This window comes from Peromyscus eremicus, chromosome 1 (genome assembly GCF_949786415.1).
Source record: "Peromyscus eremicus chromosome 1, PerEre_H2_v1, whole genome shotgun sequence".
Classification (NCBI taxonomy): Eukaryota; Metazoa; Chordata; class Mammalia; order Rodentia; family Cricetidae; genus Peromyscus; species Peromyscus eremicus.
The window spans coordinates 190,315,564-190,338,968 of record NC_081416.1 but is presented as its reverse complement, the minus strand read 5'-3'; the positions used below and the strand labels follow the sequence as shown (position 1 = coordinate 190,338,968).

Genomic DNA, 23,405 nt, shown 5'->3' with positions numbered 1-23,405 from the left:
TCTGTATCTTGGCCATATTGGTCCTTTGCATAAATAAATATAGCTTGTAGCTTCTGGTTTTGTGGGGTTTTTTTGAGTCCTGAGTGTGTGAAAAAGTGGCTGTCTCTGTGATTATGTGTTTCTTGTTCCTTTTCTTGGGATCTTTTCCATCTCTTTGCTGACTTTGTTTTACTCCATTATTTTTGGACTCATTTTATTTTATTATTATCCCTCAGAAGCTTGTTTGTTTTTTAATGAGACAGAAGGGGTGCATCCAGATGTGAGGAAAACTAGGGAGAAACTTGGTGGAGTAGAGGGAGGAAAATGCAAAATGAGAAGATTTCATACAAATAAAATCTGTAATTTTTAATTTCCAGATGTTCCTCAGTTATGGATTTCTTTATTGATTCTATTTCTTCTTCCATGTCTTGAACTGTTTTTTTCATCTCGTTCCATTGGTAGGAATGCAGGGATTCCTTCCAATCCAGGGATGCAAGTAGGTTAACTGCAGATCTTCATCTCTGACTCTTTCACTCCACCTCCAACCCCTGCTCTCACCCCCAGCTCTGTAACAGATCACCTACTGAGGCCTCCCTTCTATGATAGATCCATCTTCAGTGAATCATGTAGACCCTTTCTTCCAGCCTTCCTCACAACATACACTGTTATCTCAATCTGCAGTGCCAACAAGACTCTCCTCAGGCATGTTCCCTCGAAACTAAGCAGATATCAGTGGAACACCTTGTCTCCTCCTGCCTTTGGTCCCACTCAGATATATTCTGAGCTCATCTCCATTTCTAAGTGTCATCTCACAATAACTAGAAACATATCAGTGACCTGAAGGATCAGTGACCAAATTCATAATGATCATAGACAAAGTTCCTACCAGGTAACATCAGACACACTATTCTCCTAACAATGGGAGAAGGCAAAATCAATTAAAAAACACAGTGTCCACAAAAGAAAGACTAGTTCAGATATCAACACCTAGAATTATAATCATACTAAACCTAGATGCCTAGACATCAATGTAAAAATACAAACAATAATAATCAGAACACTATGTCTCCACTACAGCCCCATAACACTACTGCAGTATCCACTGAGTGAGACAACACAGCTGGAACACATGACAAAGATGTAAAAATACCATTTAGCACGTAATAGAGGTCTTTAAAGATGAAAAGAATAAATCCCTTAAAGACATCTGTGAAAACACAAATAAACAATGGAAGGAAATGCATAAAACCGTTCAAGACAGGAATGGGAATATAGGATCAATAACTAAATCCCTACCTGAAGAAAGTCTGGAAGTTAAAAATGTAGGAACTCAAACAGGAACCTCCAATACAAACCTCACAAACAAAATATAAACTGTGGAAAAGAGAATCTTAGGTACTGAGCATAATAGAATAAAGAGATACTTTAGTAATGAAAACATAAAATCTTAAAAACTCCTGGCACAAAGCATTCAGCAAATCTGGAGTATTATGGAAAGACCAAATCTAAGAATAATTGAACTAGAAGAAGAAAATCAAATCAAAGGCACAGAAAATATTTAAACAAAATCATACCAGGAATTTTCCCTAACATAAAGAAGGAAGTGCCTAAAAAGGTACAGTGAGCAATCAGGACAGTAAGTAGACTGGACTAGAAAGACAATTTCCCTTGGTACATAATAAAAATACTGAATGTATAAAACAAAGAAGTTTATTAGAAGATGACATGGAAAATGATCAATTAACCAATAAACACATAAAGTCAGAGCCTAACACCTGAGTTCTTTGTGAACTCTCTCTCTTTTTTTTTCTTTCTCTCTTATTTTTTTGGTTTTTTGAGACTGGGATTCTTTGTGTAGTTTTGGTACCTTTCCTGGAACTCACTCTGTAGTCCAGGCTGGCCTTGAACTCACAGAGATCCACCTGCCTCTGCCTCCTTGGTGCTGGGATTAAAGATTGCACCAAAACCACCCGGCATTTTTTTTTTTTGGCTCTGTGAAGTCTTTAAAAGTCAGAATGTCATGGGCAAATATTATACAGACTCTAAGAGACCTTTGCTGCCAACTCAGACTACTATATTCAGTAAAATTTACAGTCACCATTGATGGACAAAATAAGATATTTGACGACAAAACTAAATTTTAGCCATAGCTGTCTATAAATATTGTCCTACAAAAGGCACTAGAGAAATCATATAACCTAAAGAGGTTAATCACACCCTAGGAATCACGGGGAATAAATGATTCCAGACAAAAGAGTAAAGACATACACACACACACACACAAACACAAACACACGACATTGGCACTACCACCACCATCAAAACAACCACAAAATAACAGGAATCAACAATCATTTGTCATTACTATCTCTCAATCTCCATGATTTCAATTCCACAATAAAATTACACCCACTAATAGAATGGATGTGAAAACAGAATCCATTCATCTGCTTAGGAGACACACATTTACATCAAGGATAGATATCACCTCAGGTAAAATAATCAGAACTATATATTCCAAGCAAAGGATCTAACAAGCACTCAGGTGTAGCCATTTTAATATCTGATAAAATATACATCAAAACAAAATTGATGAGAAGAAATAGGGAATGTCACTACATACTCATCGAAGAAATACTCCACCTAGAGGACATTCCAATTCTTAACATCTATGCACTAAAATTAAGGATACACTAGTACATAAATAAAACACTACTATGTCTTAAGTGACATACTGACTCTCAAACACTGATAGTGGAAGACTACAATGTCCCACTCTCATCAATGGACCAGGCATTAAATTAAGCAGAAAAATGCTGAAGCTTGCTGACATTAAAAAAATGGTTCTAAGTGTTATTTTTGGAACCTTTCACTCAAACATGCACAAAAAATACTTCTTCACAGCAGCTTATATAAGTTTCTCCAAAACTGACCACATGCCCAGATACGAAGCAAGTATCAACAGATACAAGAAAAATTGAACCAGCAACTTGCATCCTATCTGAGCACCGTGGTTATATCTGGAATCAACAACAATAGAAACAGGAGAAAGTTTACAAACCCATGGAAAATATAGGACTAACTACTGAATGAAAAATGGGTTAAGACAGAAATTAAAGACTTGCTAAAACTGATTGGAAATTATTACAAAGCATACCATAATTGCAGTACTTAAGAGATAGTCCATAGCACTAAATGTCTACATGAAAACAAGTAGAGATAAATTACACTATTAACATAACAGTACACATGAAATATGTAGAAAGTAAGTAGAAATCACACCAAAAATTAGACAGCAAGAAATAATTGAACTCAAGGCTTAAATCAATAAAATAGAAACGAAAACAAATGTAAGTCCTAGAACCAATGAAACAAGAGTTGGTTCCATAAAAAAATGATAAGATTGAAGTACCCTTGTCCAAATTAATTAAAGTTGGTGAGAAAAAAATCCCAAATTAGCAAACTTCAAAAAGAAAATGGGACATAACAGCAGACACCAAGGAAATGCAGAAAATTGTAAGGACATAGTTTAAATAACTTAATTCCACTTAACTTAGATATGTAAAAGACATGGATAATTTTCTCAATGCCTACCACTTACCAAAGTTAAATCAAGATCAGACAAACAACTTAAACAGACCTATAGCTCCTCGTGTAATAGAAGCAATCATTTGAACTCTCACAACCAAAAAGAAAAAGACAACCATCACAGGATCAGATGGTTTCAGTGCAAAATTTTACCAGAATTTCAAAGAAGACCTAATATAAATACACCTCACATTATTTCTCAAAATGTGAAGAAAGAAACATTGTCCAATTCATTGTCCTAACCAAATAAGTGCATAACAAGTAAAAATAATTTCAGGCCTATTTGCATCATGAACGTAGATGAATATTTTCTCACTATATTCCAAACAGATAAATCCAAGTACACATCAAAATGGTCATTCACTATTATTAACTATGTCTCATCCTAGAAATGCAAGGATGCTTCAATAGGTGAAAATCAGTAAAAGTAATCCACCATATAAGCAAACTGAAAGAAAAAATCTACAGGATCATCTCATTGAATGCAGAAATGACTTTGACAAAATTCAACACCTCTTTATGATAGAATTACTGGAGAAATTTGAGATACAAGAGATATACCTCAGCATAATAAAAGTAGTTTACAGCCAGATCATCACCAACATGAACTTAATAGAGAAAAAATCATAACAACTACATGAAAATCTGGAACAAAACAAGGCAACTCGCTCTATGTTGAACTTGGATATGATATTTTTGCTTCATCTTACTATGTTTTAGGGTGTCATGTTTGGCTATTTTCTTTTAGAAGTCTGTTCTTGTCTAATGAGAGACAGAAAGGGAATGGATTTAGTGAAGAGGAGAGGTCAGAGAAACTGGAAGGAGTAGAGGGAAGGAGGATTATAATCAGCATATATATGGTATGAGAATATATCCTGAATATAATCTATAATCTGTAAAAGAAATTTGGGATTTGTGCCTACCTCCCAGTGCCATCCACGCTATTTTTTTTTCACTTAAGCATTCACAAGTCTTGTGAATACTGTCACAATCACTGTAACATCATATGGTCATCTGCCCTGTGGTGTTTGAAAAACAATGTTTCCCTCAGTCTATTCATACACTCTAGCTTTTACACTCTTTCTACAGACCTTCACCAAAGATCTCTATGTTTACTGGGGATGAATATATTGTTTGCCCCATTTATGTCTGTGAGCTTCACAGTCTCTTATTGTCTGCAACATGATCAGTTGTGGGTTTCTGTTTGAGTTGTCATCAACTTCAAAAAGGACTTTCTCTGGTGAGGCTTGAGAGATTCAGTAATCTATGGTATATCAATATTTAACTAGGCCTTGTTTTAATACTGTGTCCATTTTGCAGAATATTAGCATTTGTTTCTCCCTTAGAGTCTAGGGGAGAATTGTTTCTCCTCTAGAAACAATCTAGCCACAGAAATTTAGTCATTTCTATATTTCCAGTCATGTGTTCCATACTCTGGGATGGACCTTAGATCCAATCAGAAAATGGTTGGTTATAAACATAACTTTCTGTCCATTTACCCCCACACAGGCTTGTTTTTACTGTACCTATCATGGTTCACAGCTGGGTGAATGTGTTGATTGTATTTCTTCTATGAGATGATTCATAGTTTTCCAGCACTATAAAATCAAACCAGAGGAGTTGCATCTTTCCAATGAGTAACTTTATTATGTGATTCAGCATGTGGTGTCTTCAGCAATGGGGTTTTACCATTAAATTATGGAATATCTAATCCTGTATCTTTCCAATATATATGACAGATAATAAATGTAAGAAATATATGGTGTTTTACTTTCATATTAGGACACATTTGGCTTAAAATTCTGGTCCCCTTTTCTATCTATTTTTTTCCTGCAGTTATTATTATTTTTTTTACTTCCTTGCAGGTAAATAAATCTTCATCATGTTAGTCTGTGCATCCAGATACATGTACATAAGTTGCATTTTCTTTATTCAGTTACATCTTATTAGTCACCTAAGACATTCTTTGTGTCTTAAACAGTGCCAAAACAAAAATAAATATGTATCTAGGTGATGTGGTATGTTGATTGAAATACACAGGAGTTCAAAAGTTTGTTCAGGTGGCATGTGAATTTTTCAGTGGTAGTGCATGTTTGTGTGGAGCACATGTTTTGCCTTCTGTATTTACAAATATGTGGATCTGCCCATCTCACTCTCGCTCTCTTTCTCTGGCCCCCTCTCTCTTACTTTTTCTCTCTCCAATTGCTTTTGTTAATTTTTTATACCCACAAGAATATTCATCATTTTCATGACTATAAAATGTCCTAAGTTGTGGACAAGTGTCATGGGCTATTATGTTAGCTTTGGTATGGTTCAAGTTTCTAACTGGACTTATTTTCATGCTGTTACAGTTCTTTAGATGGTACATAAAATTATTTGTTAGATATGGGACATGAATAAACATAGGACTTTTAATTTAGGTTACTAATTTCTAGGCACATGATGCGTAGTTGGACATTTTCCTATGTGCTGCCCAGTCTGCACCACTCAGATCCAAGTAAACACACAGAGGCTTATATTAATTAAAACTACTTGGCCATTTGCTCAGGCTGACTACTGACTAGCTCTTACACTATACTCAGACCTTTTCTGTTAATCTATCTGTCACTATGTGCTCCATGGCTTTACCTGTGTGCCGTTACATGATGCTTCCTGGAGAGTGGGCTTGTGTCTCACTACTTAGCCTTCCTTTTCCCAGAATTGTCCTTGTCTGCTTATCCCACCCATGCTTCATGCCTGGCTACTGGCCTATCAGCATTTTATTAAAATAGTATACAAAAGCATTATTCCACAGTAAAAGTGGTTTGGATTGTGATCACAAACATTGTAAAGTATTTTTAAACTTTCTATCCCTTTTTTTTTTTTTTTGGTTTTTCGAGACAGAGTTTTTCTGTGTAGCTTTGGAGCCTGTCCTGGAACTCACTTGTAGACCAGGATGGCCTCGAATTCACAGAGATTCACTTGACTCTGCCTCCCGAGTGCTGGAATTAAAGGCGTGTGCTGCCGCCGCCGCCGCCGCCACCGCCGATTTTCCCCACATAATTCATGTACTGTCTCTCAAGTGTAGGTCAGTATATAACAATAAGAGAAGACTCTCTTCTACCCTGATTTGTATGCTGGGATCAAACTCAGCTTGTCAATATCATGAGAAGGATTTTCAACTGGCTGAGCAATCTTGGTGACCCATATGGTAAATATATGACTGGTGTCTATTCGTCAAAGTGTCAAAATATCTCTTAAAGTAGGTATGTAGCAGAGTCTTTTCTCTTACAGTTACTGAAATTATGATTTACTTGTTATGTTAATGTGGATTACAGCAAATACACATCCATTTCTTATGTTCTTAACCGCTGAGCCATCTCTCCAGGCCCCCATTTCTTATGTTAATAGCATCATAAATCCTGATACATCAAAGGAACATATACTTGAAAATTAGAATTTTAGCAGTTTGTCCACTATATATCTATAACAATATAATTATAGATATAACATTTTAGTAAGCACTTTTATGCATTCATAGCATAAATATTTGCTTCAAATGATATTGTGTTCCCCAATATATTGCACCCTAATAAGCTTATCTGGCTCAGAGAACAGAACAGCCACTAGAGGGACTTAGAGGCCAGAAAATGGTGGCACATACACCTTTTTTTTTTCTTTCTGTTTTCATTTTGGTCTTGAAAGTGACAGAGGAGAAAGGAATGTGGCCTCACAGGGCAGAGCTGGTATGTCCTATCCTGAGGCCTGTTTTCAGTTCTGCCCTCCCTCTTTCTCTCTCCCTCACAGTAGGTGACATAGCAGCATCTCAGATCTAGGCAGCCTTGCAGGCTGGGGCTGGGAGCCCGGGGACCCATGCCTTGAGAGGAATGTGGAGGAGAGGCAACTAGATTCCTGGCTCAAGAGCACAGAGACCCTATACCCCAGGGCTGGAGAAAAACCTCAGACATGCGATTTGGTTTCCTCAAGCCTGCAGAGTGGCTCTAGCTGAATAGCCAAGGCCAGGCCCAGGAGGATGACCTGTACCCACGTAGAAGTCTCACAGGCTGGGCAGAAGGCCCTGCTTCTGTTTGAGGGTGCCCAAGCCAGGCAGCTGCTCACACACAAAGCAGCAAACATGTCATCAAGCTCCAGAACACTTCTCAGCTAGGCACATACACCTTTAATCCTCACATTCTGGAGGCAGAGATCCATCCAGATCTCTATGAGTTCAATGTCACACTGGAAACAGCCAGGCATGGTGGCACATGCCTTTAATCCCAGGAAGTGATGGCAGCAAGCAAAAAGGTACAAAAGGCATGAAAACCAAGGACGAGAGTCTGTTATGCTTTTAGGGTTTTGAGCAGCAGTGCAGCTGAGATCCATATGGATGAGGACTCAGAGGCTTCCAGTCTGAGGAAACAGGATCAGCTGAAGAATTGATGAGGTGAGGTAGCTGTGGCTTATTCTGCTTCTCTGATCATCCAGCGTTCAACCCCAATACCAGGCTTCAGGTCTGATTTTATTTATTTTTTAAGATTTATTTATTTATTATGTTTACTGTGTTCTGTCTGCACATATCCCTGCAAGCCAGAAGAAGGCACCAGATCTCATTACAGATGGCTGTGAGCCACCATGTGGTTGTTGGGAATTGAACTCAGGGCCTTAGGAAGAACAAGCAGTGCTCTTAAACATTGAGCCATCTCTCTAGCCCCCAGGTTTGATTTTATTAATAAGCCCTTTTAAGATTCGTGCAACACAGGAGGTTAAAAAACATTTTACTTTTTTATGTTCTTTCTTTTCACCTTTGAAATATTTACTTTAAAGTTGGAAATGCATGCCAACTTTCATATTTACCAACATTTATAATTTTTTTCTTACTAATAGGAATGAATACTTAAGTATCATTTGAAAAAGATAAATGGTTACTTACTTAACTACATAATCTTTAAGAAATATGCATTATACTTTCCTGGCATATGTAAACAGATATAAAATTGATCACTCTTTTTCTCTACAGTGTAGCTAGAGTTTTCCTGCCTGGCCCACAGTCAGGACAAATCTCTGACACCTGCCAGTCCCACAGCCACTCAGACCCAACCAAATAAACAAAGAGACTTATATTGGTTACAAACTGTATGGCCGTGGCAGGCTTCTTGCTAACTGTTCTTACAGCTTAAATTAATCCATTTCCATTAATCTATACCTTACCACATGGCTCATGGCTTACCGGGATCTTCACATGCGGCTTGTCATGGTGGCGGCTGGCAGTGTCTCCCCCACCCAGCTTCCTGTTCTCTCAATTCTCCTCTCTGTTAGTCCCGCCTATACTTCCTGCCTGGCCACTGGCCAATCAGTGATTTATTTATTGACCAATCAGCAACACATTTGACATACAGACCATCCCACAGCACTACAGTATATATTTTTTGGTATAGGAGCTGGAATGGAGGACAATGTAAAGAGTGGGAAAAAAGGGGGAGTTGTGAGAGAGAAAAAATGGAGAGACAACTAAAATTAAGGGGTATTTGAGGGATAGTATGAGTATGGAAATTTAATACACTAAAAATCCCCCCCCACACACACACGTAGGTGATCTAAAGGAAGTTGTCATATAAAGGGAAGTGAGTCCCAACTGACCATCTCTTGTCCCAAATGAAGATTGCAGAATAGGACTGGGCTATATCTAATTGGGTTCTTGGTCCAAAAGGTGCCCTGGGAATCCCCAAACAATCCAGGCAATGGCCAAGACAAGTTTCTTCTCCTTACACTGATAACAAGGTCTCATTCCTGAAGACAATATCTATACAACTCATGGAGCATTAAGATGTCAAACTGGGCGGCAGTGGTGGTGCATGCCTTTAATTCCAGCACTCAGGAGGCAGAGGCAGGAGGATCTCTGTGAGTTTTAGGCCAGCCTGGTCTACAGAGTGAGTTTTAGGAAAGGCGCAAAGCTACACAGGAAAACCCTGTCTCAGAAAACCAAAAAAAAAAAAAAAGATGTTAAACTGGCAGCTATGAAGAATTTTATCCTTACTTTCTAGCATCTTTTGTACAGAAACTTACTCTCCATGCTGCCAAAATAGAAATATAAACAAGTTAGCCATATACTCTATATCTGTGATGGTGTAATGCCTGCAAGATATGCTAGGGTAATGAAGGCCCAATGCTTGCTGGAGTCAACATCTTTTAAGAGATTTGACTTAAAGCCAACTCCCCAATATAAAATCCATTTACAACACTGACTGGGTGACCAAGAATCTGAGATTAGCTTGCCTAAGGATCTATAGTAAAAGCAAATAATAATGGCTTAATAAAAAATGTATTTTGTCTTTTATTATACAATATATAGTATTAATTAGATAAAACAAAAATAATCATATAAAAGTTTCTATAATTTATTTACTTTATATAGATAGATATTTTTAGATATGAAGAATATATATATATATAGTGATAAAATAGCTCTTAGTGATACTCTGTTATACTCATAGATAGGGCCTTATTCAGCTATCGTTAAAGAAGCTTCATCCTCCTGCAGACTGGAAAAAATATCAATATGATCCCCTTATATTAGGCAAAGAATGAGAGACATTGTAACACTCAGCCCCAAATGGATTGTCTCCTTCAAATTCCACCCCTCAGAGCTCAGGTAACCACATATATGAGAAGGAAGAAAACTTGTAATATCCAGTGACAATTGAGAAGAAAAAATTATGTCTGTAAACATACATGACCAAAGCTCATATGAACTCACAGCTACTAAACAGGGCTTGCACAGGTCTGCTCCAGGTCTCCTTGCTTGTGTTGTAGCTTACAGTGCAGTGTTTTTATTAGATTTCTAAGTTTGAAAACTAGTGGAGCTCTGATTTTTGTGTCATCTCTGGGGCACTTTTTTTTTTTTTAGTTTGTCTTCTTCAATTTTGATGTGACAGTTTTGTTTAATCTCATTATATTTTATATTGTTTTATTTAAAGGGATAGATGAGGGAATGAATGAATGAATGAGTGAATTAATTAATTAATTAATTAATGAAAACCTTTCCAGTAACATAAACATTAAACTTTGAACTCTTTTTTAACTTATTGTGATTGGGAAATGCAATTTTCTTCTATGGAGTGACAGTATGTATATCAACAACCATAGGGTAGGCCTCATGCTCAGGAGTTGTTGGTCCATATTATGGACTCCACAGTTCTTTGTGATGGTGATTTTTATTTGGTTATAGTTTGGTGGTGCTTTACTCTTTGTTAGTGTTTTATTTTCTTCTCTTGGTGTGATATTTTATTTGTGCTGAAATGTGGTGATATTTTATCTGTATGTTAATAAATAAAGTTTGCCTGGAGATCAGAGGAAATAACAAGCCATTAACACAAGTCAGGCAGGTGTAGTACATGCCCTTAACCTGATAACTTGGCAAACAGGCTCTCTCTGTGTTCAAGGACACACTAGTTGTAGGGAAAAGGGGCTGGCTAAAAAAACCCAACCTGACCCTGAAGCCCAGAGTTAGGGAAAGATGGCTCAAATAAGGCCAGTGAAAGAAACACAATTTGGTTCAGATCAGAACCATCTCTGCCCCTGGCCAACTGACTTGTGAAACCAACCAATCACAGAGTAGGGTAGTAGAATCCTGGCCCAGACCCAGGACCAGGGAAAGAAACACAGCCTGCATTTGGGACCTGAGCGAGAGAAGTGAATATTTTATGCCCAAACCCAGAACCAAGGAAATGTGCCCTGATGCTAAAACTGGTGACAAAATAAAACTCTTGGACCCTAGAATCAGAGTCAGTGAAAGAAATGTGTCCTGGCCTTAGAGATAGTGTCAGAAAACCAAGAAAGGACAGTGAAAGAAATATAATTTGGCCCTGAAATCAGGGCCATCTCTCTCCCTAGCCCAAAAAACTGCCCATTTCTGGGCCTAAAAAACCTAACCAATCACAGGTTGACCCCGCCCCCAGGACTTCCAATATAAACCACCCTCCCTGGTAAGTTGTGAGCTATTCTCTCTACCCTGGTAGAGGTAGTTACTCTCCTGGACTTCCTTCCCAAATAAATGTCTTTCTCAAAAGAATTTTGGGTGTGAAGACCTTCATTCACTGGTGCACAGAAGAACCTTTCTCTGATGTCCCATAGTGGATTGAGCAAGGGGGAGCTGAACAGAAGATCAGTACTGAGACATCCCTCAGTGGACAGAGCAAGAGAGAGCTTAAAAGTAATAATTTTCTCCTGAAATGGAGGAGATAGCTACATTTTTGCAATTTCTTAGGCCTGAGAAGCAGAGCTCTGCTAGGAAGCTCTTAAGTGGGGGCTGAGCAAAGCTCAGTTGTAGTGGCTCTTTAGAAGAGGAGCAGGATTGCTATATCCTGAGGGGAGACCATCCCCCATCACATCAGGTATAGTCTGACTTTCCTGGACAGTCAGCGTACCTTGACTTTCTTGAACAGTCAGGATACCTTTCCTTGCTGAAGCAGTTCCAGGCCTGACTTTCCTGAGAAGTCAGAAAAACTTCCCACCAGAGCTAAATTGTCTCCTAGCAGTTCCAGCCATCAGAGCTGTGCTAAACAGCTCCAGGTGTCTGGGACACCTTCAGGGCAGAGCTATTGTTCTGAGCAGCTCAAGGTGTCTGGGATACCTGGCAGTTTAGCCATCAGACCTGTCCTAAGAAGCTCAAGGTGTTGACTGACTCCCATGTAGTAAGGACACCTTTCCCAAAGTTGCGAAACTCATGTTTTGGTGCCAAAATCGAGGACCAAACCCAGAGTTGTTGCAACAAGTTTACTTACAATAGGGAACAGCCAAGCATAATGACACATGCCTTTAATCACAATACCAACCATAGAGATGTAGAGGTCTGTACAGACAGGCAGTGACAAGGAAGTGGGTAGCAGGGCTAAGAACCAATGAGAGGGCAGAACAGCAAGGCAATAGAGGCATGGGTAGACAGGAAGTAGCTCACTTTTGGTAGTTTCAGAGATGGTGAGGTAAGGTAGTTGGTTGTTATCACAATTTCCCTGATCTCTAAGGCTTTCACCCCTATATTTGGCTCTGTGTTTTATATTTTATTAGACTGTTTAGAAATTTGTCTACAATTGGTGGCAAGAATTCATTAAATAACCATTGGTGGCCTTAAAGGCAATGGGTTATAAGCGCCTGGCTTGGTTGGAGCTTACAAGACCCCAGGCTTGGCCAGAGCTACAAGCAATCCAGGTTACATGCAGCCAGAGTTGAACTCAACTGTAGGTGCAAGCAGCCTTGGCTACAAGCATCCAAACAGCTTATGGGAATACAGAGCTCCTGGCTCAGGCCCTGAACAGCTCAGGCCCTGCACAGCTCAGGCCAGAACATGTGACTGGCCTTTCTTCAGCTTTATTTTTTTCCTGGTGGCTAGTAGGCTCTATCTCTCTGCCTATGTCTCTCTATCTGTCTCTCTGTCTCTCTCTTTCCCTCTCTCTCTCTGGATTCACATTTTAGACTGCTACCACACTAGATTGCTGCTTTGAATTCCCTTGGACTTCTACTGTTCTACACAGACTTGGTAGTCAATTAAGATAACTTAAAGGGAGAAAATAGTTTAAGGAGAATTTTTTTCCACATTAAAAAAGGGGAAATATTTTTACAACAGAAGAAATTGTTCTTTGTTTGATAATACATTAGGCAGTCTAAAATTGGAACAATTGAATGAGAGGATAATTAATATTGATTGGATGTATGTAACATCAATTATGAATATTATTTGTTTAATTATCCTTATTTTAGTATTAAAAAGGTTGCTCAATTTAAGTGCCAAGTTAAAAGCTTTAGAAAAACCTGTTAAAATGAATTATAGAGAAATTCAGACCCAGAAAAATGAATTGAAAGGTGAAATTATTTCAGGATTAAATTATATGGATACAGAGAGACAGCCTGTTTTCAAACAAACAAACTTAATTTATCTGATAGCCTTACATAAATTACCTGCTCAAGACCATGTGCTTGCTAATTGGACACCAGTTAAAATATTAGATTTAAGGAGGTTTAAGGAAGCCATAGTATCATGTGGCATGCATTCTCTATTTGTAAAGCAAATGTTAAACTTGTGGTCAACTTGTAATAGAATTATTCCTCAGGACTGGAAAGGTTTGGTTACATCTGTCCTGGAGTCTGGACTACAATTACAGTGGCAAACATGGCTTAAGTATGAGGCTAAGAAAATAGAATACCAATGGAGAACTAGAGGTGTGGAAATTTCCCAGCATTAGCTTCTTGGATAAGGTGAATACTCTGATATACAAAGACAATATTTATATGATAACCAAATCTTAATTCTATGCCCCATGGCAGCCATGAATGCATGGGACAGAAATGAGGAAGTAGGAAAAAAGTTTGAAACATTCACAAAAGTTATACAGGGACCCAGAGAAACCTTTATGGTTTTCTTATAAAAGCTGTCTTCAGCAGTAAGTGGAATGATGCCAAACTCAAAAGCTAGACAGGTAACAATTGAATCTTTGGTTTTTGAGAATGTGAATGCAGCATGTAAAGGAATAATCTTGCTCTTAAAGGCAAGGTCAGCACCCTTGGAGGACTGTATCAAGGGCACAATTAATATTGAGTCTCATGACCATGATGATATGTGGGTAGGAGAGTTAATTTCAAAAGATTTGAGTTAAAATGTCAGATGTTTTGGTTATGGTAATCAAGGCCATTTGAAATGGGAGTATAAACAGGGCATTCCTAGAAAGGATGCTTATTCAAGGTACAATGGTAACACAATGCCCCTCCCTTCTGGATTATGCAGAAGGTGTGGAAAGTGAAACAGTGGACCAACTCATGTAGATACAAAATACAAGCCATTAACACAATTCAGGCAGGGGTAGCACACACCCTTAATGTGAACACTTGGCTGGCAGTGTCTCTGTGTGGTCAAAGACACACTAGGGAACAGCCAAGCATGGTGAGAAATGCCTTTAATCTAAGTAGCAAGCAGAGAGATTTGGAGGTCTGTATAGACAGGCAGTGACAAGGAAGTGAAGTAGCTCTGCTAAGAATCAATGAGAGGGTAGAACAGTTAGGTAATAAAGGCATGGGTAGACAGGAAGTACTCAATTTTGGAAGTTGCAGAGCTGATGAGGTAAGGTAGCTGGTGACTATTCCTATTTTCCTGAAATCTAAGGCTTTTCACCCCTATATTTGGCTCTGTGGTTTTTATTTTATAAGACTATTTAGAAATTTGTTTACATCTTGGGTTTGGGGTGTTTTCTTTTACTGAGCATGTTTGTTTTTGAGACTGAACATGAATTTGGAGGATATGGAGAAGGAGAAAATCTGGAAGGAGTTGTGAGAGTTGAAGAATAGGAATGAAATATATTTGAATTTAAAATATCTTTACATTACAAAAAATATATCAATGAATTAAAATAACATACAAAAATTTTACTATGCTCAAAATTACATTTTTTCTTTCATCTCTATGTCTTTTTCTGTCTGTCTGTCTGTCTGTCTGTCTGTCTGTCTGTCTCTCTCTCTCTCTCTCTCCTTCTGTGTGTGTCTCTCTCCATTCATTTGCATTACATCTAACAAAAGATATTGGTGACAAGTACTTCTTTGACACTGCAATGATGTCTGAGTTCTCAGACTATAAACATATTAAGTAAATTCTCATCTTTAATGTTTATATCTGCAGTTCAAGCATTTCATTATTGCAGCAGAATTTTGCAAATACTTCAGTGCATGGATCCAAAGAAAGAAAGGTATGTCCAGCAGAAAATAACTTTTAGTTATTTGCTTTATCTACTTCTGTCTTTATGAGAGTTTATGAGGTATGGAACTTACAAAAACACACAGACGATTTATTTCTTTGTTTTAGAGAGAACTTAGACCATTGTATGAAAGAACAAATATTAGTAGGTTTGGTGAGTGAACTAATAAGAACTTATAATAACCACTACTTACACAATAGAGGACGAGGGTACAAGAAATGCATTATATTATTCTGGATTCTTTAAAGTAAGACAGCATAGAGAATGAGTACATATATGTGTATATTTATGGGATTTATGAGATAGGTTTCCACGTTGTGTTCTAGGCTGGTCAGCAATGGAAATATATATCTCACACTGGAGAGACTGAAAATCCATTAGTTCAATTGAAGAGACTAGGTGTCTCAGCACTCCAAATCTGGTGTTGTAGTCTGTAAAGGTTTCTGGAGAGATGCTGATTGTCATTTTGTCTTGAAATTATAAAGATTCTGAAACTAATATCAGTGAACTAATTCCAGAGCAGCAGTAAAGATTGATTTGGTAGATGAGTGAGGACATGTCTCTGAAAATTGTATTTTTTTTTTGTCCTATACACTTTTGTGTGGTCTGTTACCAGAAAATGATGCCATGTCTATGGTAGGTCCTTCTGCTTTGAGTAATCTCATTAAGAAAATATGTTATAGGTTTTCCTAACAGCTTGTTAGATTATTTCTGAAGCAATACAGTTGTAAACAGAGGTTAACCAATCAAAATCCATCCTTCATCAACATGGCACACAATAAAATCTCTTTCTGTCATGTTTTATTCCTTATAAAAACAATAACCAGGTCACATGTTTCAACTAATATGATACAACAGTCTTAAATAGAACGTCAAATTGATTATACACTTAAAAGTAGATGGTGATGTCCCTTGAGGAATACTTAGTCTTTTTACCCCATAACTTTAGTAACCATGAATAAATATATCAATCACTGTCTTCACCCATAAGAAATATTGAACTAAATCATAAATACTGATATATATGCTTGTTTATGTTATATAAACTGGACATTCAGGACCCATAAGAAAATGAACACTAAATTTTCCAAAAACAAGGCAAGGTGGTTCTCCAGGTTCTTGCTTTGCAAAGGAGAATGCCTGACATTGTTCAGGAAACAGGGAGAAGTGATGGAGAAACTATAGGCCTATAGGCTGAAGATAGACACCCCAACATTAAGAATGAACTTTGTATGACTTTCCAGTCAGCCAGATGTCTCTGTCATTTCTAGAATTTTGGAAGTTGCTTACAATGAACTTCCTGTTTCCTTAGGTATTGTTATATCTTTCTAGAGTCTTTGATGGAGTTGGACTAGATAGTTATAATTATAGTTTTTCCTTAGTTATGATAAAGGTAAATAAGATATAAAAGTTTAGATTCACAAATATAGGAGAGATGATAGAATATTTTCTTTAATTTTACCAAATACAAATAGATTAGATACAGTAACTGTAACTCTTGTTTGATAACTTTTGTTATATAAAACTTTACAGCTAAAGTTAAAACTCTCCTTCCTGATTACACAGAAAATGGGAAGTGCGGTGGGATGTCATTCTGTATGCTGTGAATATTTGTTGCTCCCATTTGTTAATAAATAAATCTGCATTGACCTATGGCAGGGCAGAATGGAACCAGGTGGGAAATCCAAGTAAAATAGACAAGAAAAGTCAGGTCAGGGTAGAGCTGTGAGCTGCTGCCAGGAGAAGCAAGATATGAGAGAATAAGTAATTCCACAAAGGCATGAAGCCACATGTGGATTAATAGGAATGGGTTGAGTTAAGTTGAAAGAGCTAGCTACTATAAGCTAAAGCCATATGCCATAAGATTGTAAATAAAATAAGACTGAGTGATTATTTTATAAGTAGCTGCAGGACCATGGGTGGGAGAAATTCATCCCAACTGCAAGGCCAGGCAGGGAGAGAGAAACTTCCAGCTACAAACTCTACTTGCACAATGCAACACGAAGCATACAACACTAGATCTTTTCTGAGTTACTGATCCTACTTCCAAAATCACTTAATCTGGGACATATGCTATAGGGAGGCAGCCAAGCCCTGAGATATGGCTGTGTGATTCCATGTGTTTCCTCCCAAATATCATCTCACTTGTGAAGACAGCAAGTATGCAGCTATGTGGACCATATTGTAGAGATCAGCTGACCTGTCCAAGAGTACCTGAATAGAGGAGTAATGATTAAGACAGAAAAAGACAGAAGACAGAAGATAGAATCAGGAGGGCTCTCAGTGAATACTGCAGCAGCCCCGAATTTATTTACCATAGCCTTTTTATACCCAAAACAAGGCGGGGGAAGGGGAGACCTTCTTACCATGGTTCAAGGAACAAACAAGCATAAACACCTCCTTAATTATCAAAACATTTAGTAACCACACCTTTGACCAAACACCCTATTACTTGGCCTTGACGAGCAAGATGTCTAGTAACCAGTTCTTTGGCCAAACAACCTGTTATTCAGCCTTGAGGAGCAAAGCTAAACTTGAACTCTCTGAACTTAAGTCAAGAGGGAATCAAGCCACAAGCTGGAGTCATTGTGGGATCTCACAATTCCCCCCTTTATTTTCTAAGGATGGCCTGAACCCCTCAGGTGACTGTTCCTGTATTAGATTGCCTTTTTCAACTAACCAGTCTTATCCATCTTAGTCTCATGAATTCCATCATTCATTCACTGCTTAGGTAGAAAACTGATAAAAAGGACTTATTTGTCTTCAACTACCACCCTCTAGAAAATTTCAAGGGAGGATGCAGAGCTTAACTCCATGTAGCTCTGAACCAACTTTCCACCAAGAGTTCACAAATAACTTGATAATAAGTAAATTATGCCTAAACATGTTCCTATGGCTGCAATACACTCTAATAAGGGAGTAAAGAATGATGTAGATGTAACCAACCATTTTATTAAATAAGAAACACAGAGCCGATTCAGAGAAGAAAGCCAAGAGGTCAGAACTAAGAGCCTTACCCTTCCTGCTTCAGTGATCTTGCTTCAGCCAAGAGAGCTCTTTGAAAAAGGGCCTACTTCCTGTGTGTATGTCTTTACATAGTCTAGCTGTTCTGCCTTCTCATTGGTTGTAAACCTAAACACGTGACTGCCTTGTCACTGCCTGTATGTACCGCCCTCCAGGTCCTTAAAGGCGTGCGCCACCACCGCCACGCACTTGCTATGGTTCTAAAACTCTGACCCCCAGGCAACTTTATTTATTAACATACAATTAAAATCACATTTCAGTACAAGTAAAATACCACCACATTTCCCCTTTTCTATTTTAATAAAAAGGAAAAAAAGAAAAAGGTTACAACTAACAAAAGAAAAACTATATACAAAAGTACAATAACTATATACAATATATACAAATAATAAATGTCTAAACAACGTCTAGTCCATTTGTATTTGACAAATTCAGAGATAATAATTTCATTATCCTATTTTGTTAAGTCCAAAATGTATCTAATTCACTTTCTATCCTAATTAATCTTCAACTATAACTAACTAATCTTCAACTCCCTCAGAGACCCAAGAAGGAAATAATATTAGCTAACAAAAATAAAAACAGAAAGTGCATGCAAGTGACTTCCAAAAAATTTGTGAGTTGACAGTAACAGCCAGCTGCCTGGACAGTCACCTGAGGTTTCTCTGCAATCCTGGGGCATCATCTTCAGTCTATAGGCTTAGCATATCTGACAGACTCATTTGTGAAGTAGGATGTACACAAGGTCAACAGTTCAACCTCACATTGGGTGAGAGCAGTCCATGTACCAGAAACACCTGAATTCCACTAGTGTCATGTCATGATTCAGGATTTTAAATTCTGGAAATTGTTGATGTTTTTTTAATTCAGCTGTCCATTCTTCTTGGCTGTGTACATATGGCTTCATCTCAGCATCACGTTCTCCACATCCCTCTATCAACTGCCAGTTTACTATTGAGAGGCATGAGCTTAGTTACTCTTCAAGAATAACTGTTTCAGCTGCTGTTCCATTGCACATCAGAAGCCATCGGCCCACTGCCTGTTCAGCTGCCTTCGAAGAAAAGGGCACTGTACCTTTTCTGAGTTGCGAAGGCCATGTCAGGGATAGTGCCATATTGTCCTGGCCTCAGAAGATGCCTTTTGATAAAGCCATAACCACGCTTGTTTAGGCAAGAATCAGTAGTCCTTTGTTTCATGTCCTGTCTGTCCATTTTGTCATCAGTTGATTCGAGGATACTTTGTTGTCCAGTGGCTAACTTTTGCCACAATGAAAGCTAACTCCATACGCAGTTTCTTCAATGTCCATATTTTCTCTGAAGTAGATTGGTACTGCCAGGAGCCGACATGTCTCATAGTCATAACAAAAAAGAAAAATTTTCTAAGTTATTAAAACATTTTAAATGCCATATTCTGTAGTTCTCAGAAGGGTTTGAAGATGACCTATCTAAAATATATCTGCTCAATTTTTAAAACATATCTAATATGACTACAAGTTTTATTGTAATGTCTAACTACTAACTATCATTTCTTTATATCCTAATAGTTGGTAATAATAACATTCAAGGATCAGAAAATTGTATTGTTAAATGAATGATATAAGTACAATTAGAAATATACATATAGCATTTCTTTTTTTTTTCTTTTTTTTTTAAATTTTTTTGGTTTTTCGACACAGGGTTTCTTTGTGTAGCTTTGCGCCTTTCCTGGAACTCGCTTTGGAGACCAGGCTGGCCTCGAACTCACAGATATCTACCTGCCTCTGCCTCCCGAGTGCTGGGATTAAAGGCGTGCGCCACCACCGCCCGGCATAGCATTTTCTAACAATATCAATTTCAATATATATAATTTGTATACAATATAAAACAATCCAATCCAATGTAAAGTATTTAAAACTAGTAATTGTCTTTTTCTTCTTCTTTCTTTCTCTCTTTTTTTTTAAAAATAAGAACCTTAAATCTAATCTGCTTAATCTTTTTCCTAGCCCTTGACAACAACTTGTAACCAACCCCCCTAATCAATGAAAATTATCCCAGATCCAAAACCCACTAAAAAGACCAAAAAAACCACCCGCCCCACACCACCTCTTTGGGAATGTGGGCATCATATTCTTAAAATTGCTTCCTGCTGGGTATGGGCGAAGTTATCTTTATCCTGAAAGAAAAATTTTAGGTTAATTGTCAAATTCTAGGAAAGGTAACTATATCCTTCACTATCCAGTCTGTGTATAATGCCAAAGTTCAGGGTTTATCTCAAGTCCTTATTCAAGTAGTCTTTGAGACTGGATCATCTCAAAATTGCTCTGAGCACCTTGTAGTTCAAAGCTGATCTGTAGATGATGTTTGTCAGCTTAGTGATGTTATTATTGTCCACGTGGAATTGTTGTTGTTGTGGGGCCCCAACTTCTTCCTGGAGACTTCAGTTGATGTTAGGCCTGGCCGTGAATTCCTGCAGAAAACTGATAAGAGACTCGAACACAAAGACATATATATGCAGCTAATTGAAGCCTTTTTTTCTAGAATTAATTAGTACTCTATATGACCATTCATATCTTAACAAAGTTTAAAATGTATCTATATATCTATATATCTATATATATTAATCTTGTAAGTTTTGATATAAAATTTATACTTTAAGAAAAGTTTAAAGAATCAGAATAGAATCAAAGAGTTGAGATTAGTAATAGAATAGTCGCTTAATTAATTTGGCTTTTCTCCTGTCTCATAGCAGAAGATGGCTCTTTTATTCTGGCATGATACAGGGAGTTTGCATTTTCCTTTTAACAACATGCTTGAGTTTAAAGAAGGAGAGAACCATTCTCCAACTCCAAAGTCAGCTTTAAATTTTAATTGGACTGGGACTATTAGAAGACCAATAGTGTTAAATCTTTAGAGAAAAGCAGAAACAAACATGTAGGAAGACATAATTTTTTTTAGATAATATATACCCGTACGCCATTTCACTCTGCTTCCTGGGATAGATGATTTGTTCCTTTTCTTCAGTTGTCTTATTTGTTCAGTGTTCTTCAGATTCCTTAACCTTCATTCTCCTAAAAGACAAAAACAAAAACCTTTCCCCAAGACTAATTTTGGGGATGTTCCTTTTTGGCAAGTTATTATCTGATTAAATGAAAAGACATGTGTTACTGTTATAAGTTAGTTTAAATTGGATGTTCATGTTGGTTGATGAGCTATCACCTCCTCTAATTAAGAGGTTTCTCTTGTTCAAATCGAACCTTTATCAATTTTGATGGTACCCACAACTTATCTTCTCCTGTAGAAACAAAAGCAAAACCTCGTCCCCAATGTAACACATACCCTGGTTTCCATTCTGAGGTCAGCACATCCTTAAAGTATATAGGCTGATTTAATTCTGTAGTTTTTTCTATTATCCAATGTCTCTCTGCAGCTGTTGTTCCTTTCTCATTGGCATTAAGAAAATTCAAAGTTAATAGAGCATTATGCAGTCTATTTCTGGGGGTTTTTGTTACCCCTTTCTGTTTATTTAGCATATCTTTTAGAGTTCTGTTTGATCTTTCTATAACTGCTTGACCTGTAGGATTATGTGGTATACCTGTAATATGCTTTATATTGTAATAAGCAAAAAACTGTTTCATTTTAACAGAGACATATGATGGAGCATTGCTGTGGGATGTATGGCAAATGTGTTGCTAATTAATCAATAAAACACTGATTGGCCATTAGCTAGGCAGGAAGTATAGGCAGGGCAAGGAGGAGAATAAAGCTGGGAAGTGGAAGGCTGAGTCAGAGAGACACTGCCAGCCGCCACGATGACAAACAGCTTGTGAAGATGCCGGTAAGCCACGAGCCATGTGGCAAGGCATAGATTAATGGAAATGGATTAATTTAAGTTGTAAGAACAGTTAGCAAGAAGCCTGCCACTGCCATACAGTTTGAAAGCAATATAAGTCTCTGTGTTTACTTGGTCGGGTCTGAGGCTGTGGGACTGGCAGGTGAAAGAGATATATCCTGACTGTGGGCCAGGCAAGAAAACTCAAGCTACAAATGGCGTCCAACGTGGTGGCAAGAGTTTCCACCTAAAAACTGAGAAAAAAGATTCTAAAACGGAGCTAAAACCAGCTTCCTAATTGTCTCTCTCAAATGAGCGGCAGCTGCCAGTTGGAGCTGCTGGCGGGAATGAGGCCTCTGCAAGTGGCACATTAAGCTGCATGGTGGATTTAGACTTTGACAGTACAAAACAAAAAAAGAGGTTTCTGGACTACATGCTGCTTGGATAAAAGCATAGACCCACGACAGCTCCCAGAGCTGGCAGTAAACGTAGCCATGTTGGGAAGCTGAGGTGGGTGGAGCCAGCAGCCACAGCTGCTGCAGTTTAAAGCAAGAGATTCACAATAAGACAGATTCAGATGTAATAGTTTACAATGTGTGTAAAAGATACGTAGGCTTGAAAAAGACAAAAAAGGTGATATATACAGTTATAGAAAAAAATACATAGTTTTAAAAAATAAAGTCTTTAAAGAGACAGTAAAATTAATATAAAAAATAAGCCATGTGAAGATGACTATTACACAGAGAATCTGGATTGTGTTGTCTTTGGGATTTTTAACTGCAGAAAAACATTTGATTGTAAAAGCTGTTGAGTTATGCCAAAATGTATATTTTAAAGATACCTTGACTTCAAAATTTGGATATAAGGATATGTTACTTTGGAAAGGAGGCTCTGCTTTTCTTTCCACAGAAAGCCAGAGGCTATGGATTTGTTCAAGATTAAGATACATCAGGTTTGACCAGCCAAGACCCCCTGAAGGTCTCCAATGACACCATGGCCCAGATGATCCAACATCCAGAATGGTTTGAAGGCATCTGGCTCAGACGATACAGCCTCATGGACTATTCCATAATTCTAAAATTTTCTTTGTTTCCCCATAAGATACAGCGCCCCCCTCCAGCAGGAAGTAATAAGAGAAGCTACGCCCAAATTCCCAAATTATATGTAATTTTACTTTGTTAAGGTTAAAACCTTCCTTTTTGAAAAAAAAAAAAGGGGGGAAGTGCTGTGGGATGTATGGCAAATGTGTTGCTAATTAATCAATAAAACACTGATTGGCCGTTGGCTAGGCAG

At 37.7% G+C, this 23,405-nt stretch overlaps 1 pseudogene; it reads left to right on the top strand.

Annotated features, from left to right (window-relative positions):
- The window catches only part of LOC131903803 (vomeronasal type-1 receptor 4-like), a 59,541-nt pseudogene that overhangs the window by 11,959 nt on the left and 24,177 nt on the right, over positions 1-23,405 (top strand).